Below are 16,589 nucleotides of genomic sequence, written 5' to 3' on the forward strand. Positions count from 1 at the left end.
GGAAGATGGTTCTCACCAGACACTGACTCTGCTGGCCTCTTGATCTTTGACTTCCCGGCCTCCAGAACAGTGAGAAATAAATGCTTGTTTCTAAGCCACTATGATATTTTGTTATATCATCCTGAAAGGACCATGAAAATACTAAATAATATTACAGGGCTTAGGCAAGAGAGCCAAGCCAAGCACTTTATCCATATCTGGAGAAGGTGGATTTTGGTCATCTTGCTTCATCAGAACCTCCATTTCCTGTTTGTATTATAAAATGACTCAGTGCCTTGGTGATCTATGAACAGCTAGTGAAAATGAAATACTCTTGTGAGTTTTTTTTAAATGTATATTTATGAAAGCTACAGTGGTATCCAAAACTTCAACTGAATTTAATACTATTTGCTTTGAAAAAGAATTTTTTTCTCTTGTAAGATAGTTTTTGTATATAAAATTTTAAATACACAAAAATAAAACAAAATAATTTTACTTACCTATCATGCAAAGGCAATTATGGAGCTTTTCTCAGTCTTTTATTATCCTTTGCGTATGTTCACACACTGTGATCATACCATGCATAAGTTTTTTATTCTACTTTTCTAATTATTCTTTCTATTACAAACATATTGATAGAACTTCATTTTCCTTTTTTCCAGGAAAGTATAAAAAAACTTTCATAATACAAAGGCAATATATGTTTTTTCAAGGTGAATAAAACAATACAGATGAAAGATACACAGATTACTGAAAATGAAGAGACTTTAAAATGTGGAAGTTTAAACAGAATGTTCTGCTTTCTCCCATTGACAGTCGAATACATTTTAAAAGGGAACACGCAATCAGCAAGAAACAAAAGGCCAAGGAAGCTCCTGTTGATCCCCTGTCTAAATATATAACATTCACTCATGTCTGCGTGTCTGCCATCTGAGGAACCTCATTTTGGGGCCCAGAGTTGAGCTGAATTAAAGTTGGTTGGGGAGGCTTAGGAATTGCTTATAGAACCAGTCTCCAAGGTTCACTAGAGTATCACTGGAACTTTGCTGGTGTTTAAAAAATGTGTTTATTGCATCTTCTCTTAGGGATAGCAGGGTCTAAAATTGGAAAAGAAGACTTTCATTAGTCACTTGGGGAATGGTAGTCCAATGATCACTAACCTCTTAAGAAGAGCAGTTCATTAACTTAGGGCTTTGGACTTGTTCCCTGGTGTATGCAGGTTGGGGGTGAGAGCTGGATCTCTGAGCCTCACTGTCAGAGCTTCTACTTCTCTGCTGTGTTTCAGAGTACCAGTCGCTCTAATAAATGAGGAAAAGAATGCTGACCTAAAGAGGCATCAAACTTTTACCTGTCCAAGGTATCCACATCTCAGTGGGTCTCAGTTATATCACTTTTCTGAGATCTTGGCTAAGATAAAGGGATGGCTACCAGATGCTTCCACCAACTGCAGGCCAAGTATTAAGAGCAGCTTCTCTCTTTCCTGGGAAATGGGTCAGTCATGTTATCATTTGCCATTGCTATCTTGGACATTTGTTTAAAAAGGAGCTCTATAGGTTGGCTCTGATGAAGTTAGAAGAGCTATATATATTTTATATCTATAACATCTATTAAATATTCATTTAGTACTGTTTATGTGCTATGTATTTTTCTAAGCTCTTTGTATCCTGAATTTCACCACATCTGAGATGCCACTGATTATAAGCTACACCATTCTTTTTCATACTACTGAGGTAGCTAAACTATGCTATCCTATTGACTGTAAGTTGCACCTCAATTTCAGACATGTTAAAATGTGAAAACTGCATGTCTTAGAATCAATGAAACATGGTATATTAATGCATGTTGTCATAATTAAAAACAACTCTAGGAGGTAGGTTCTATCATTATCCTCATTTTGTAGATGAGAAAACTGAGGCGTAGAGAGGTTCCACAGTGTGCCCAAGATCACACTGCATTTGCACCCAGACAGTCGAACTCCAGGGCCCAGCTCATAACCACTGCACTCTTCTCCCTGCAGATAAGGAAAGCCAAAAAAAAAAAAAGTTTCAGAGAAGTTATTTTAAATATTTCTCTGCATGAGGAGACTCAAAGTTATTCCTGTCTGGAGTTGTCCCCTAACATCTGGACCAATATCCAACAGCTGAGCAATCCGGAAGTGCTCAGGACTTCTATGGACCATATGTCTTTTTAGTGCAAGCTCATGCGGTGAGCGTATGTGTGTGGACACATGGCTTCTTCTATGAGGGCTGAGGTGGTCTAGTGTTACTTCTAGACATCATCCAGGGTTTAGCTTTGCTAGAAGAAGACACTTCTGCCAAAGGTCCAGGAGACTGTGGTTCAGCCTCCTGTTGGCGTTGGTGTCAACAACCACTTTTAACTTTGAGGCCTCTTCTGCTTCTGACTTGAGGGTTGAGCCTGGTCTCCTTTCTCAGGTTTAGTCATGATTAGGAACATAAATCAGGCATCCCTACCCAAATAGGAGCTACTCCTCAGCCTCCTTCCCTCTCCTCATAATCCACATGCGGTTAATTTCCTCATTACCTGTCAATTTCATACAAGTCTTTGACAATCAACAGATAGGAGTGACCAAGAAGTAGCTTCAGGGACCTAGAAATTTATCATTGTTCTAGTTTACAAGCCACAGTTTCAACATATCTCATCATTAAGTATGACTTCACACCATTGCTACTGTCTTTCCAGAGCTACTTCTCCCCAGAATAGCTTCAGCGACCCTTCTCTGCCCTCATAGCACATAGATCTCTTAAAGAGCACTTCTCACACTGTATCGGAACTCCTTGTCTGTCTGTCTGTCTGTCTTCCCTAGCTACTTCAAGTTCTGTGGTACAACGTTCTGTATCTGTCTTGCCCTGGACCAGAGGTGACACAGCATGAAGTCTACGCTACAGAACTCACTCGTGGCGTGAAAGTTCCCCAGCGTTGCCCTTCCCTGTCCAAGGCAGAGCATCAGTTAGCTTCTGCTTTCTTTTCTGGTTACCCATGGAGCCCTGCGCGGTGCTGGCATGAGAGCAGCGACCAAGTCTAACCTCGTTCCTCCCTGAACACTCGGTATCTAGCAAGTGCTCAAGGTAGATGTTTTAAAAACATTTTGAAAATGAATGAATGAACTAGAGCCATGATACTCCAAATGAAATTTCATGGAAAGGTTTTTTTCCTTTCTTTTATTCATTTATTTACTCACTGTATTGACTGCTTACTGTATAGCAGGCACTATGTTTATGTCTGAGGGGGAAGGTAGCCACTAGATACAGGGGAAAAACCGGGATTAATAGGCACAATCAGGGAATTCCCTGGTGGTCCAGTGATTAGGACTCTGTGCTTCCGTGTAGGGGGACTGGGTTCGATCCCTGGTCAGGGAACTAAGATCCCACAAGCTGCAAAAAAAAAAAAAAAAAAAAGGCACAATCAGAAAGGGCCCTTAACATCACGTAAGGCAGGAGGAGAGCAAGGGCTGAGTGAGGACATGCTTGTTAGAAAGATGGATGACTTTAGGAACTAATGTTTAGCTTGATTGTGTTTAAAAAAAAAAAAAGCTAAATGAAAGAGAAGAAGGGATGGGAATACAAGGTGAGAATTCCAGGCCAAGGGAAGTATTTTGTGATGCAAAGTCTCAGGGACAAGAGAGAGCACTGTCTATGGTAGAAACTGCAAGAAGTTGAATAGTACTGCTCAGAGCATAGATGGCCAGGGGGCACAGGCCAGAGGTGAGGCCTAAGCGGGAGGGATTAGATCTCAGAGGTTTTGGGGGTCAGGTAGGGAGCAGGGTTTCATCCTAAGGCAAAAAGAGAGCGACTGATGGGCTGTAAGAGTAGGATGATGTCCTCAGATTTATTTTAGGAAGTCACTTCAGGTGCACAATGGATTGGTGGGGGTGAAGGGATTAAAAACTGGGTATGAGAGATGAGGCGGTGAGGACTGCAGGGCTGGAGAAGGGTCTAGTTTGACTCATGTCTTCAAACAGCTTGGAACAGAATCAACCAAACCACTGAAACCCAAGTAGAATGTCATTTTATTCCCCATCAGCCATTATTCTTCCCCTTCAGGTCTTTGCTGACAGCTATTGACAGATGTTGTATTGGCATGGGTGCGAGTGCAGACGCCTAAGAGGATCTGGTTTGAAACCTCATCCCCAGGAGAAGAGAGTCAGTGGCAAAGAAAAGGGACCAGAGGTGATCAAATGGAGACAGTGAATTATCGTTCATAAAGATGCTGTGAAAGACAGGCTTCCCCTAGAATGAGCTGCCAGTAAAAACTTTAATTAGATCAGGTACTCCCATTACGTACTGTGTTCTAGAATCTTGGGGTGAGGAAATTTGTAATTTGCAAAAGTAGACTCAATATCATCACATAACTTCTCTTTGGAAAGCAGGCAAAGAAAAAGGAGCTCTCTTGTTTGTACTATAAACTAAAATGAACTAAAGTAGACAAAATCATTCTGGCTGTGGGATGTGCAAATGTTCTGTGTTATGTGTATGTTGGTCACTGACAGGGGTATGGGGAAAACCTAGAATTTGCCGAAGGGCTGGGGGAGTAGTGGCAGAGATAGTTATGCTTATCAGAGGGGTGGGGCAGGGATCAAGAAAGGTTGACAAACAGTGAATTAAAATCATATAAATGCTTTAGTCATAAAAACTGAGAATTTATTTTTATATTCTGCATTTTTTCAAACACAACATAATTATCCAATTTGACATCTATTACTCCAGACTCTGTGGTAGCCAATGGGACCAGGAGACTATGAAGGGACCACCCTGTCCCCTGAAGTACATGATCTAGTAGAGAAGACAGACAGAGGAATGATTAATACCCTTACATGACAAGTAGCACAGTACAGCATGTATAAAGAACATGAGAAAGAGAAGGATTGATTCTAGTTGTTTAACTGTGTTTAGAGTTGACAACATGAGTCGACATTGGGGAACATGTATAATCCTAGATAGTAATATAAATATTGAAAAATCCCATGAAAAGCCTAATCCTCACAGCCTCACATGGAAGACGTGGCAGAGGTGTACAAGGGTAAGGATGACCGGGCTGAGGCACAAGTACCACATGACCAGGGTCATCAACTCCAGATCAAAGGGGACTCCAAGTCAGGTTGTTACTGTGACATCACACTGTATGTGTCTTTTTTGTTTTTTTAATTAAGAAATACATTTAGGTTTCATTTCAGGGGCCAAACATAGTCAACCTCTTTTCAGGTATTGAAGCCTCCAAAGAATTGGTTCTTAAGCTCCAAAATGTGCTCTTCTGACAATTTCTCTCCTATTTTATAGGCTCACCTCATGGATTTGCTGTGACTTAGAGGAAAGGTCAGGCTTAGGAAGCAGATGGGCCTGGCTCAAGTCTGGCTCAGGACTCACTGATTATGCCATCTTGGACAAGCATCTGAACGCTCTGGTCCAGTTCCCCACGTGGCACAATGAGGAAATAAGATGAAATAATAAGATGTGAGTGAAGGCACCCTAGTAGGCACTCTGCTTCTGTCTCTACCACCACCACAGTTCAAGCTACCATCTCTCATCTGGATCTTTATAAATGTTTTTCTTCATTCATTCTGGGCCACTCCAGTCTCCCCATTTCTGCCCAGAAAACAAATGTGATTGTGTCTCCACCATTGAAAGATCAAAAGCCTCAACATGATTTATATAATATTTCTTTCCATACTGCAGGATATGAGCCATTTGTGGGTCATAGAAACAGCTTTGCGGGTTACCAGCAGCTTATTGTTTAAAGGGGAACAAAATAGAACACAACAGGGCTTCCCTGGTGGCGCAGTGGTTGAGAGTCCGCCTGCCGATGCAGGGGACATGGGTTCCTGCCACGGTCCGGGAAGATCCCACATGCCGCGGAGCGGCTGGGCCTGTGAGTCATGGCCGCTGAGCCTGCGCGTCCGGAGCCTGTGCTCCGCAACGCGAGAGGCCACAACAGTGAGAGGCCCGCGTACCGAAAAAAAAAAAAAAAAAAGAACACAACAGAAATACTAGATTGCAATGTCAATTTTAAACATAAGGATTATTACATGAAGCTTGTTTTCTCAATATGGGTCCGGGTTTTAGTATTTTTTGAGAGATGGAATAAGTGCACCTGGGAAACAAAAATAGGACAATGGTGGGGGGCAGGAAAGGAAGCTACATACATTTGAAAAAGCTAAGGGGACAGAAATGAGCTGTTAAAAATTAAAAGTTTGTTAGGACAAATGAAAAAGACAATAGAAGTAGGTTTACAAGATAAAGATGAGAAAAAATTTCAGAAGATAAAGCATAGTGATAAAGGGATAGAAAATTGGAAGAAAAAAAGATACAAAAATTGGAGGTCCAGTCCATTAGGGCTGATATCCAAATACAGGAGTTAATGTACAGAGGGAAAAACTAGAGGAAGGTGTCAAAGAAGGAACTAAAAAGTTTTCATAAAACTAAAGAACCAGAATTCTGACACGGAAAAAATTTCAGAGCCCTGGGACAAAGAAAACCTCCTTTAAACTAACAGAGAGGAACACAGCCAACTAGGACGAGGAATCATCCTTACATCTCCCGTATTCCCCATACCATACTCACGAAACAATAAAAAAACTTAATAAAAGAAACCCAAACTCCCCAGTTAGTATTAAAGGTATAATTAAAATCCAAATTAAAAGTATAATTAACATATAAAAGGAAAAACCCCATAAGATAATATTTATCTGTCTCTGGATGGGCCAATAACTTTCTAACTTTCTAAACATAAAGGCCATGAAAGGCATTACAAAGGAAAAGACCGACTCAACATTTTAATATATTAAACTGAAATATATGCCAAAACCATTTAAAATTAAATATACATTAAAGAAATGGCAAACGGAAATAACTGTGAACAGATAAAACATAGGGTTTAATATGTAATATATTCACATGAGCAATTTGTAAAATGTTCATATACTGTGTAAAATAAGCAAAATGTTCACATAATATATAAAATGTTCATGTAAGTAGATGAGAAAAAACTCTAGAACCATGTTAGAGAAAAATGGGCAAAGGATATGAACCTATAAAAATGGCTAACATTCACTGAAGAAGAAAAAGTCAGTCTTAGTTATAATCTAAGAAGTATAAATTAAAACTTCAGCAACAATTTTTCACCAATTTTTTCACAACAGTTTTCTTACCAAATTATTAAAGATTGTTTTTCAGAGTAAAGTTAATGATGAGGATGTAAAGTGATGTGTTTCTGGAAAGTTTTGGCAATACATGTTAAGGATTTTAAATGTTTAAATCTTGCAGCGTGGTAATTCCATTTCTAGATATCTAATCCAAGGAATTTCATTATTTAACTAATGTTTTACAAAATATACTGATCTAGGTACTGATGTATAGGATATTTATAAGGGATTAGCAATAGTTGTGGAAAAGTAAAAAACAAAATAACTGTCCAATAATAGGGGAAAGTTGAGTCACTTATCTCCATCAAATAGAATTTATTTAGCCATCAAATATTATGGTTATAATTATTTTCAATAAACGGTAAGAAGACTGTAACTTGAGAAGAAATGTATTAAACAGAGCATTTAGATATTGGCTGTCAGCAGAAACAATGGCTAACATCTGAGGCATTTTGTCAACAATCCTCATTTGAAATAATAACTTTGAAATATGCACGGAACATGAAAGACAAGAAGGCTTTCCTGCTGTCCTGAAATTGTTCAGCAATCTGGACAATAAGCAATCTGGACAATGGCCACAGTGAGTGGATTTATTAAACTGACTTCACTTCTTACCTTCCCCAGTTCCAAACTCACACACAGACAGACACACGCACACACACACACACACACACACACACACACACACACACACACACACGACTTCACTTCTTACCTTCCCCAGTTCCAAACTCACACACAGACAGACACACGCACACACACACACACACACACACACACACACACACACACACACACACAGCATGAAAGTTTGGAGGAATTATTTTTGAAAGACTCCTAATTTCCAGAAATCCATCAAGTCTAATCATTCTGATAAAAATACTTTTCTTCAGTTGTCAGAATTGTCAAGTTTCCTTAGGTGAAGAATTTCTGTTACTGGGGATAGATACCATGAATAAGGGTAAAATGGAAGAGTAACTGAAACGAAAGGGTACTTATTCTCAACTAGTACCTGTGGCTCCAATTGAAAGAAACATGGAGGCGGTTTCACAGTAAAAGCAACCATCTGAGACCCATAGAGAAGCCGTTTGTCTGGAGCGCTGAAGGATCACCGTAATTGTACTCTGCAAATTCTGAGAAGTTTTGATTTGAGCACAGAGTTACACTTACAAACTCAGAGTGTCTCCTTTGGATGCTCAATATCTGAAGACTAATGTGTATCTAGATTATTTATTTTATATAGATGGTAGCCCGGCCTCATTCCTCCTAGGATCCTTAGAAATGTAAAAAGGAAATAATTTAGTGTATAGAGCAATACAGGAGACTTCTCTGGCAGTCCAGTGGTTAGGACTCTGTGCTTCCACTGCAGGGGGACGGGTTTGATCCCTGGTCAGGGAACTAAGATCCTACAGGCCACGTGGCAACGCCACCAAGCAAAAACAAGAACAAATACTCACCTCAAGGTTTGTTTTAGTTACGCATTAATAATTCAATAAGAAATGAGGGCCTGTGTGATATTCACAATCAGCACTTTATGCTTTATTAGGGGAAAGACCCTTAGCATGGTACTTAAGTTTTTGACATGAATTTTCCTTCTAAATTGTGTCACTCTTCTCTCTTCACTTCTTTAGAGGAAGTTTTCATATAGAATGAAAAATTTGTTTATATATTTATATAGTTTTAAATAAAATCATTGTAGAAGTATTTTTAAGTTTAAAAGTGTGGGTGAGATGGGCAGATTATCACATGATACAGGTGACTGGTACTTGTAGATCCTCAGGGTCTAGCTTGAGTGGTGACAGCTGTAAGTAGGAGAGTAAAGCAAGCTGGATTCTTGGGTCCTTCTATAAGGAAGGAGAGCACAGGAAGCCTCCCTGCAGTATACAGATGTTCCTGGGGCCTCACAGTAGACTGTCCTGGGATCCCCTGACATCACCGACTCTATGTCGAAGGAGAATGAGATGTAATAGCCAACGGTACCTAGGATACTGTATTACCAGGCTTAGAAAAAAAAATTTTTAAAGGAGGAAGTTAATTTCAGGAGAAAGATGATCAATTTGTACTAAACAAGTTGATTTTCTGGGGCTCAGTGGCCAGTCAAGAAGGAAAAGCAAATCAGAAGTGCAGTAGAAAGTCAGTGCTATTAGAGAAAGCGATGGCAATCAATAATATATTTAAAGAGAGAGAGTGTGATACTGAAGAAAGCCATGAACATAAAAAGGAAATTCAAAGGGAGAAATAAAAATAGTTAAAAGAGAGATGAGAATTAAGCTTTGAAATAAGACTGAATTTGTATAGTAGAAAAAGAAGTGGAACCAAGGAGAAAGAAAAGAACCAGAGAAGACTGTCAGTACTTTAGTGGTCGGAGACATTTTAGGAGGAAGGAGGTGTTCCATGAATCAATGACGCAGAGAGATAAAGTGTAACTCATGGAGCAGCACCTGGGAGACAATTTGATGATTTACAGAGATCAATATCAATGGAGAAGTGGGGTTAGAATCAGAAGACAAGAGAAATGAAGAAATGTTTTTGTAAAGGTAGATTATTTTTGTTTATGTTTTGACATGTTCGGTATTGAAAGGAAGGTAAGAGAAAGGATGTAGCTTACATCGGGAAACAGACTGATGACTGATGACTTAAGTCTTTACAGAGGTGATAGTGATCATTTAATTGACCATAGTTTTGGAATGCAAGGGAGGTGTCAATTTAACGAGTTTCAATGGCAAGATTATCTCTGGAGAGGGGGAGTATCTTCTCCTCTCCTGAGATAGGAGAGTAGGGAGGAAGACGGAGTGTAACCAACAGGAGAGAGACTGCAGTGTGCACCAAATGATTTTAGTTACTTATTTTTTTAATAAACCTTTTTGGAGTGTGCACTATATAAAGTACCAAGATCCCTTGGAAAATATGATGATGAAAAAGACCTAGACAATGCTCTCAAAGTAGTTTTACATGGAAGATAAGACAAGTACAAAAATAACTCTAGGGATTGAGAACACAAGTTATTAAGTTAAATATAAATTTTTCTACACCTCAGTTTCTTCCTCCATAAAATGGGAATAATGATAGTACCACCTATGTTTCAAGCATCCCATTCTCTTTCTAGCTTACATTTCCCAGTGTTCTAATAGAAGTATTTGACCTAATGGAGACATTCAGCTCATGACTCAAACACTGTTTCATTCTCCATCATTGTCCTCATGTTCTCATTTCCTTTTTTACCCAGGATAAATTTACTGGCCCATCATTTTAATCACTTTCTTATCCCTCCATCCATTCCATCAAGACACTTGTTCCTCTCTCCTTGAGATACACATGGCTGGAAAACCCTATTCCTGATGAAACCTTACTATTTGCTTTCTTCCCATCTTTTGGGTCCCCTTATCGATGGAGGAAAATTCCCCAAAGTCATACAATATGAGTTCAAGAAACACATCAAGACCAAGGCACGTATAGTCTCTGCATTTCTTCAGCATCTACATGGAGAGGCATCCCATGTTGAGGAGGGTTTTGTTCTAGTGGAGGCCTCTTCCCCATTGCTCTTCCTTCATAGAGGGCTTTGATGACCGCAACTTTATTAAGAAAGGGACCTTCAGAGTGCTTAGGGGATTAAGGTGCCTAGATATCATGTCAGCCATTAACAGGAGTTGTCTGGGAAAGCCAGAAGCCCTGTACGTTAGGAGGCACATGGAGAACTTGGGACCTTTTGGATTCTATAGCCCTCCGGTCATGGAAGGAGTCTAGGCTAGCCTATTGTTCAGTAATCATAGGATGAACATCTAGGGTCATTTTTGAATAATGCTTCTCCTTCACAACAATCTATCCCCAGGACCCTTGAGTGCTCCTCAGGTGTTTCTGGAATAGGAAGAGAGATATTACTTGACTTCCACCCAATCTTTAGAGGTTAAGTTAACTGCATTTGTCACACACCCTCAAGGATGAGCTAAATTGTCAACCACCTCCCCTCCCCACCATTTATTAGCAATACATTCTATAGAGACCTCGAGATTGTTACTTCTATCCTTTGACATTAAAGTTGGAAAAGGAGAAGAGCATATTTATCCTCCATTACTTACCTTCTGCATATTCCATGGTGCCTGAGTCTCCAGGGCAGAGGTACAAAGAGCTACTACTGCTCACTCAAAGGGCCCCTGCCATCAGTATTCGGGTCTGCAGCAAACATTCGTTTGATGCACTCTTACAAAAGCTCCTACCAGGGGTCACAGATCGCAAGCTCTTCCTTGGTTATATTTTTTGCCCTGATCTCAGACCAAAAGGATAAAGGTTTTATGTTTAAGCCAAATTGTGGTGACCTCTTTGGGGAGAGGGTTGGTAGAGGATTGGGCCTCAGCCCCAGCTTCCTCTTGTCTTGAATGGACCCCAGATAAGATATAGGGACCTCTGGCACCTCTTGCAGACCACAGGAGATGTGGGGAGTTTCTATTACTTGGAACAATGGCAGGCCAGCTGATCTTTCGTAGTCTTATCGGGGAGACTACAGGGTGAGGACGATTGAATGCCTTTGTTCTCTAAAGGCATTGGAGCTCTTCCTCACCGATTTATTTAGCATGGTTTTCTTCTCCTCTCCCTGCTTCTTGTGCTGACCCGATACTAGTGGTGTTTAATGTCCTGACCACCGTGCTAGCTCCTCCTATTCTGGCAGCTTTCCCAGGGAAATCCCTCTGTACTTAAAAGGACCCTGAAATTTGTATAACGTTTAGATCCCATATATTTTCTTGTAAGAAATCTTAAAGGAAAAATTTCAGGTCAAATACCTGTGTTTGTGGGCTGAGAACATTCAAAATGAGGCCTTTTACTAGACCGTTAGAAGAGCTGATTGCATTCAATTGTGATGGAATCAGGAATGATGGAGTTAGGGTGGGGCTGATTTGAGTAGAATCTGGAAGAGATACATGGATACTGACCATGTGTTCAAGTTTCATTGGGAATTTTTTTTTGAGAGAGTACCTGTTTTCTTGGAAGGATAATCGTCTCTACTTCTATCCAAAGCAAGACGATCAGAGGAGACTTTACTGAGAAGGTGACGTTTGTGCTGAGGCTTGAGAGTTGCCTGGGTGCAAAGACCCTCAGACAAGAGTATACCGGCCTTTTCTGAGACACAGCCCGGAATTTGTTTGGAAGGAGAGAGCAAGGAGCAGGGTAGAAAGGGGTGAGGTCAACAGGTGATGGTGGGCCAGATCACTTAGCGACTTTTAGGACATTCGAAGGATTCTAAGTGGGCTGGAATAGGTGTGCCTGAAGTTTGAGGACAGGGGAAAGTGAAAGAGAATATTTGAACGGTGGAAATTAGGGAAGCTTTAGAGGATTAGGAAACAGTATTAAGGGCGAACTTGAAATTGGGTTAATGAGATAGTTTGCTTTGTTTTTTTCTTTCCTTTTTTATTTTTACTCATATATTTTCTGTCCTAAAATTATAACTATTACATATGCTCCATACAGTTCAAGTTGAACTTGGAGTATACATAGTGAAATTTATTTTTGACGTTGTTTTCAATATGTTTCTTTTTTTTCCACACACACACACTGTATTTTATTTTTATAAGGGATAAATAAACTGACAGCAATCATTGTAAATGGATGACCACAACAAAAGCAACAATGATTGCAATTACCAAACACGAAACACACTCATACTATGTTATAATATTGACATTCAGTCCAGTAATCCTCCATTCTAACAGCTCCTTTACTTTGCAGTGAATATTGATTTCTATATTTTTTGCCTCTGAGTCCTTGTGGGATTTTTAAATTTTATTTTCAAACTGAAAGTCCCAAAAACTATAATCATCGTCATCAGTTGCCTCAGTCCCATGTAATTAATTATTTTTTTCATCTTGATATTTGGTTAGCACTTTTATGAATTCATCAGTTTTCCATTAGAGTTCTGAAAATGCGTCTTCATTCAGTTCAGCAGTATAGTCAGTGACCAGAAACCTGTAGTTGTCAGAGTCTTTTCCATGAATTCCTTGAAGATGAAACCCTTTTATAGGAACATTTTTGCAAAAGCAGCAGAGTACACACAGAACTGTCTGTAAATGACAAAAGACTTAAAAATGACCATGGTTAAAGATTTGATGAAAGTTCATAATAATGCAATTGACAAGGAAATTTAGTTATTTCTGAGATATACATTTTAAAGTAATAACTAGAATTATGACTTATAACATTATACCAGAACATATAAGATTTTTAGAAATTTCATGTAATGTCTGAAACATTTATATTAACATATTTCCATACAAATTACCCAAAGAAAGTTTAGTATTAGTTATTTTTTTGTTTGTTGTTTGTTTTTTTATACTGCAGGTTCTTATTAATCATCAATTTTATACACATCAGTGTATCCATGTAAATCCCAATCGCCCAATTCAGCACACCACCATCCCCACCACACCACAGTTTTCCCGCCTTGGTGTCCATACGTTTGTTCTCTACATCTGTGTCTCAACCTGTGCCCCGCAAACTGGTTCATCTGTACCATTTTTCTAGGTTCCACAAACATACGTTAATATATGATATTTGCATTTCTCTTTCTGACTTACTTCACTCTGTATGACAGTCTCTAGACCCATCCATGTCTCAACAAATGACTCAATTTCGTTCTTTTTTATGGCTGAGTAATATTCCATTGTATATATGTATCACAATTCTTTATCCATTCGTCTGTCATTGGGCATTTAAGTTGCTTCCATGACCTGGCTATTGTAAATAGTGCTGCAATGAACATTGTGGTGCTTGTGTCTTTTTGAATTATGGTTTTCTCTGGGTATACGCCCAATAGTGGGATTCCTGGATCACATGGTAATTCTATTTTTAGTTTTTTAAGGACCATCCAAACTGTTCTCCATAGTGGCTGTATCCATTTACATTCCCACCAACACTGCAAGAGGGTTCCCTTTTCAACACACTCTCTCCAGCTTTTGTTGTTTGTAGATTTACTGATGATGCCTGTTCTAACTGGTGTGAGGTGATACCTCACTGTAGTTTTCATTTGCATTTCTCTAATAATTAGTGATGTTGATGCATCTCTTTTTCCTAACTCTAATGAGAATGTTACTTTTGTTTCACTGTTAAGAATTATCCTTGGTATTTTTTACCTTGAAATTCTTTATCTTACAAAACAAGTTTCTTGATGCTTTGCAAGTAAGTATTTTAAAATCTTGAATGGATTTTGCATTTCATCAAATGCTTTTTTGGTACCTATAAGATGATGAGATTTTTCATTTACTTTGTTAATATTCTGAATTATATCATTAAATTTTCCAATGTTGAATCATCCTTGCATTCTATTTGGTAATGATGTATTATTCTTTTATTATATTGCTTTATTTCATTGGATAACATTCTTTTTTATGCTTTCATCTATGCTTATAAACAAGGATGGCCTGCAGCTTTATTTTTTATTGTCCATTTTTCGTTTTGCTATCAGAGATCAGAATAGCCTCATCTGAGTAGCTTTCCAATTTTTTCTATACTCTGAAACAATTTGCACTATAAGAGTTTATTGTTTCCTGAAACTTTTCTATATTCACATATAAAATGATGTGTCTCCTGGACTTTCAGGGGTCATACTTTAAACCAGATTATTATACTGGGGTATTATTCAAGCTTTCTGGTTTTTCTTGGATCCATTTTGGTTATGTTTCCTCTCTAGAAAATTATTCTTTTCTCTTGTCTTTTGAAAATTTTTCTGTCAAGTTTCTCCTAAGATTCTCTTTTGAGATTTTAAAAATTCTTTTGTGCACTATTTCATTCCTAGTGGTTTATTTTTCCCTTCTTTCTTAGGCTCAGTTATGCCCATGGTTTATTGCTATCATTAATTTCTTCCAAGAATATTTTTGGTCATCAGTGTTCTGTCTTGTGTGTGCTTTCTTTCATTAATTTTGTCTTTATTCTTTGTTATATTTTTACTCCTATCACTTCTTTCTCTTCTTCTATTTTGTAGCTTCTTCAAATGAATGTTTAGTTCATATATTTTCAATCACCCTTCCTTTTCCTTTTGGTATAATGAAAAATATATCTCTCCTTTAATGCTTTTCACCCTAAACTATATTTTAAATTTATGTAAATAATTTAAATAAATTAAAAAAATTTATTTCACAGAAATTTGTGAAAATCATCATAACTTGATGAATTATGACAATGAGCCATTCTGAGGGCTGTGTAACCAGAACCTGGGTTCAGAACAGAATATTCACATTATTCTAGAGACTTCCTCACACCTCCATTCACAACCTCTCTCTTTCACAAAGGTAACCATTACTCTGATTTCTAACATAGATTACGTTGCCTCCTTTTTATCTTTATATAAATGGAAGCATAGACTAGGTATTCTTTTGAGTCTGCATAATTTTGCTCAGTATTATGTTTATAGAATTATTCCTATATTTTCATGTAGTTCTTGTTTATCTTCAGTACTGCATTGTATTCCATTGTGTGAATATATGACAATGTACTTATCCATTCTAATGTTGACTGGCATTTGAGTTGTTTCCAGTGTTTGGCTACTGAAATAATATTGTTCTGAACATTCTTGGAGTTGACTTTCACTGCACAGACATACACTTATCCTAGGCATGAATCATAGCACATGGGTAAGTTCAATTTTAGTGGATACTGTTCACATAGTTTTACAAAGTCAATGTAATGATTTCCATTCTCCTTACTAGAGAATAAGAATTTCCGTTGTTCACAACAACACCATTTCTTGTATTGTCAATCTTATGAAATGTTAGCCTTTATTTGAATATGCATTTATATTCCATGGTGGTGTTTTTTATTTGTAGTTCCCTAGTAACTATTTCCAAACATTAGTTTTCAACCTGTCTCTATTCTTTTTTTTTTTTTTTTTTTTTTTTAGTTTTTGTTTTCAATACTGCCCTGAAGACACTACATTTGGCATACCCACCCAGGGCTGGGTGATTCACTAGACCTCAAGAGGCCAGAGCCAAGTGTCAACCGAGGACATCACAGACTTGCAGGCTCAGCCATCATTAGTCCTGAGCAAGGCTTCTGCCCAGCGTGGAGTCCCCTGCAGAATCAGCAAGCCTAAGAAATATTATCAACTCATTGCATTAAAGTCTGCTGGGGGTTCCTGCTGATATACTCCAACCCATTTTTGAAAAAGTAGTGTTTTCCAGCATCCTCACCTATCCAGAACATAAATAAAAACTTGGGAGATTCTTGCTTATTAATGAAAGCTATGAAGTCTAAGTCCAACTGGGCCCGGAACCCAAGTTGTAGCATAATGGTATTTCATCCAACCAAAGAAGAGTTTAATAATTTCAATAACTACATTGCTTATATGGAATCCCAAGGTGCACACCGAGCAGGCCTGGCTAAGATAATACCACCCAAGTCCAGGAAGCGCAGAGAGTCCCATATAGGATAAACCCAAGGAGAAACATGCTGAGACACACAGTAATCAAATTGG

The 16,589-nt window shown here is 38.4% G+C and overlaps 1 protein-coding gene across 1 annotated transcript in view; it reads left to right on the forward strand.

The window, feature by feature from the left end:
- Window positions 1-16,589, forward strand: part of LOC112062047 (lysine-specific demethylase 4D-like) — a 37,598-nt gene that overhangs the window by 11,233 nt on the left and 9,776 nt on the right.

Source organism: Physeter macrocephalus, chromosome 16, assembly GCF_002837175.3.
Source record: "Physeter macrocephalus isolate SW-GA chromosome 16, ASM283717v5, whole genome shotgun sequence".
NCBI classification, from domain to species: Eukaryota; Metazoa; Chordata; class Mammalia; order Artiodactyla; family Physeteridae; genus Physeter; species Physeter macrocephalus.